This window comes from Triticum dicoccoides, chromosome 4B (genome assembly GCF_002162155.2).
Source record: "Triticum dicoccoides isolate Atlit2015 ecotype Zavitan chromosome 4B, WEW_v2.0, whole genome shotgun sequence".
NCBI lineage: Eukaryota > Viridiplantae > Streptophyta > Magnoliopsida > Poales > Poaceae > Triticum > Triticum dicoccoides.
The window spans coordinates 681,352,980-681,357,378 of record NC_041387.1 but is presented as its reverse complement, the minus strand read 5'-3'; the positions used below and the strand labels follow the sequence as shown (position 1 = coordinate 681,357,378).

The 4,399-nt window shown below is 46.1% G+C and overlaps 1 pseudogene; it reads left to right on the top strand.

Moving 5' to 3' along the window:
• The first annotated feature begins 591 nt into the window (after positions 1-591).
• Positions 592-3,125, top strand: LOC119293096 (annotated as a pseudogene).
• The last annotated feature ends 1,274 nt before the right edge of the window (positions 3,126-4,399 follow it).

Sequence of the window (4,399 nt, the reverse complement as noted above, 5' to 3'; positions counted from 1 at the left end):
CTCCCCCCTTAGATCCTCTCCCCTCTGCCCCGATGCAGATCCCCCTCGTCCCCCTCGTCGCCGCCACCCAGCCCTCCGAACCTCGCCGCCACCCACCTCCACCGCTGCCCTCACTCTCCCCTCGTCTCCCTTGTCCTCGACCAATCTCGCCGCCCGTGGGGCTCTCGCATCGCCGCCATTCCACGCCCGCTCACAATAGAAGAGAATCCCGAGGTCCTCCTCCGATGCTCCTCTGCCTCACTCGCCCGCGGGGCTTTCTGCTCCACCTCGACTGGCTGGCGGAGACAGAAGGGAAGCCCTCGTCGGTCACAGGTCCTCGACTCCGCCATCGCAGCGCCGAACCTTCGTCGTTCGGATCCAGCCACCGTCGCAGCCATGCTGTTCACCCCGCACCCTTGCCCTTGTAAGCGACGCACGCACCCCTCTCCTTCGATTCATGATTCATCCATGGTCTCACAGATCAGATCTGACTGACCGACCTCCGATTCACGTTGTAGGTGGCCACGGTCTCCGCCGTCGGTGTCGCGGCGTCGTCTAGGGAGCCTCGCGCGGGAGGCAGAGTTGCGAGCGCACATCCGTGCGTCGCCGGCCATGGACCATCAGGATGAGCACTCCGCCCACCCCGACCAGGAGGTCGAGGAGGAGGACGATGAGGAGGCCAAGCGCGCTGTCGTGCTCGGCCCCCAGGTGCCCCTCAAGGACCAGCTCGAGCTCGACAAGGTAATTAACTGCCCAACGCCGATCAATCAGTGATTAATTAGTGATTTGTTTGCTCGTTTCCTTCCATTCCGTTCATTCTGGGAAACTTTCTTCAATGCTGATGCCGATGGAACTGAAAACTGGCATTGATTGGTTGAATTGATTTGTCCATTTGATCCTCGTTTGTTTCTGATGATGATGGTCAATGCAGGATGATGAGAGTCTGAGGAGATGGAGGGGCAACTGCTTGGGCAGGTGGACACAAAGCAGCTCAGAGGTTAACATCACACCACCGTTCCCCTCACCCGCCTGATCTCAACTTCGTATCCATCTACCAATTATTTACCTGATTGGCCCTGAAATTGTTTGAGGAACACAGAGACTGCGGAGCCAGAGGTGAAGGTGCCGAACCTGACCATCCTGTCGCCGGATCGGCCGAACCTGGTCTTGCCCATACCATTCATCCCCGGCGAGAAGGGCTACGCCTTCGCGCTCAAGGACGGCAGCGCCTACAGCTTATGCTTCTCGTTCATCATCTCCAACAACATTGCGTCGGGGCTCAAGTACACCAACACCATCTGTAAGAATGGAGTAAGAGGTGACACCACACACACACACCAACATGATCACCCCTCCTAATGTTGTTCTGTATCTGGTTGTTAGATCGTACTTGTACAGAAGTATGATTCTAGATCAAATTAAAATGAAGGTTGAATATAGTACTCTTAAATTTGTTAATGACATCAATTGTTCCTTTTGAATGCCATAGTAAATGATTCTCTGAAAGTTCCTGTGGTACTCTTCAGGAACATTTAAGACGTCAAGAAAAAGATATATAGGACATTTTAGATAACATAATGGCATCCTAACGAACCGTATTTACATAAGGAGTGTATTATGTACTGACTTCTGCACCCAGTATAATTAATAACAACGTTTTGATAATTAGTGCTAAGTAATAATCACTGGAGATGTACCTGATCAAAATCTGAGTAGAAGGGTAATCGTTTTGGATAGCTCTGAAGAACATCCCATGATTTTTTCAATGAGGCCCCACCAGCTGCACTATTACTTGGTGAATACTTTCAAAAAGTATGTCAGAACTTAGGAGAGTGTTAGCAATACGTTACCGATTTTGTGCAGTCTGAAAGTCAGGTTGTTGTTTAGTTTCATATGTCCATCCAGGAGCAAATATGGCAGTTGAGACATCATCTTTTTTAAGTAGATCAAGGGCAACATTTGTCTAGCAAAATATACAGTTGGCAGTTTAATAGAATGCATTTGCATTCGGGCACAATAGTTAGAAAGGCTGATATACTACTGTAGTATTCAATCAATGTTGTATAGCCAGCATGTTTTACAACAGTTGAGCATTCAGCATTGGAGTATGCATCTATTTAACACTTAATATGCAGGGCAATTGTTGAGTTACATGATCAACTTGTATATGCAGTCTGTTCTGTTCATGTCTGTTAGTTCCATGATCAGGTTTAATTACAAATCTATTATATTCTGTTCATGTCTGTTAGTTCCATGATCAACTTGTATATGCAGTCCAAGCCTGCTGAAACTTTTCACGTTGGCGTTGCTATGTTTGATGTGGTGGTGCCAAACAAAACTCATATGCTTATGCTGCTCTTACTTTTAATCTTGTGAACATGCTAATTTAGAGGATGTACTGTAGTTCCACTCATTTATTCTGTGTGATGAGGTTACTTTTGTACTGTAGCCACCTTCTTGTCTACTTTGCTGAATCATGTCTTGTGTACTAATCATGAGTTACTACCATTTAGCTTCTCTGTGCTAATTAAACCTGATAAGTATGTATACTTCTTTGAGATACAAATTCCACATTGCATGTTTATGTGCTAATTAAACCTGATAAGTATGTATACTTCTTTGAGATACAAATTCCACATTGCATGTTTATGAGGTTCAATTTCTACAGATGTTGCCAAATGAATGTGTCAACATGTCTCTCCTTAGGGGTTGTTTTAAACCGCAAATGATCTACTGTATCAATTTTTTGTTGTTCAAAGATTGAAATCCTGGTTCATTTTCAAAGATCGAAATGTTGTTGACCCTGTTCTTCTATGCTTAAATGGTAAAAATGTCGCATTTTGCTTGTTCTAACCATTTTCTTGATAACTTGCAGATGCTGGCCTTCATACATGTTTTGTCGTGAGGTCCAGGATGAACAAGTTGGGAGAAGCATTGGAGCTAGTTATACTGTGATAGTTGTGTTACCTGATGTGAACATTTTTTATTGTAAACTTGATGTGAACCATATTTTTCTGTAATAATGTGTTACCAGGATGAACCATCCTTGCTGTGTTACCAGGATGAACAAGTTTGATTTTAATAATGTGCCAAGTTTGGCTCTTTCTGATTGTATTCGTGATGTGTACCATATTTTTCCTGATTAGTCATGCTCTGTTTGAAGCATTTTGTTTTCTCTCTGTTCGGATTTAAATATTGTTATTTATTTACTGGAAAATTGAGATCTGAAGAATATAACAGTGACAACTGGGACCCACTTGTTAGAACCTGACAACTGGGTCCCATCTCACTAGTGGGCTCATCTTTTGGAAAAAATAAAATAAAAAGGGCCATGGCCTAGAAAATAAAAAGGCCGAATTCTTGGGCCAGGCCCATGTAGCTAATAAAAGCATAGGAAAAAATATAGAAAGGCTGAATTGTTGGGCTAGGCCCATGTAAAACGCTGAATTGGACCGGGCTGATTCTTGTGCCACATCAGATTGCCACGTCGGATGCCTACGTGGCCTGGGGAGGCTGCTAGTGACCAAAACGCCACAGTAGACATATTTTGATCATAAACGTCTACGACTATTCCAGAAGAAAGGTCGCTATAGTTAGTTAACGACGGCCAGCTTTTGACCTTATGTTTTTGGTCACAAAAAGGTCACAAATTGAAAAGAGTGACCATTCAGTGAACAATAGTGGTTTTCACAAGTTGACATATTTCTTGTAGTGAGCGACTGCGGTCGAGCCATCCGTGGTCGGTCCAGCCACTAACGCCCGTACAGTCGTTTTTCGCCCGAGCTCGCGCTATGCCTCGGGCAAGTACGTCCACGCGGCATCTACCTTTACACCATCGCCATTGCCATCCTCCGTTCGAGCCGGTATTCATGACCCGCTCTAGATGGCTACGATGCAAGAGGAGTTTGATGCCCTGCTGCGCAACCGTACGTGGCAGCTTGTTCCCCGTCCTCGACATGCCAACGTTATTACAGGGAAGTGGGCCTTCAAACACAAGCTCTGTCCAGATGGTACCCTTGATCGCAATAAAGCGCGCTGGGTGTTCGTGGCTTCCGGCAACGTGCTGGCATTGACTTCACTGACACCTTCACTCCGGTTGTTAAGCCCGGCATGATTCGCACGGTTCTCCACCTTGCGGTCTCCCGTGCTTGGCCGGTGCACCCACTAGCTACTAGGGAAAAGGCTAGCAGTAGCGCCGGATTTAGGTATAGCAGTAGCGCGGGGTGGCGCGCTACTAATACGGCGCTACAGCTAAAGTGTGTTAGTAGCGTGTGTTTGCCCGTGCTACTGCTATACCTGCTTAGCAGTAGCGGTTTTGGTAGACAGCGCTACTGGTAGTTACTAGCAGCGCGCCTCTCTACCCGCGCTACTACTATTGTTACGCATTTCTTTTTTGTTTTATGTTGTATTCATACACCAT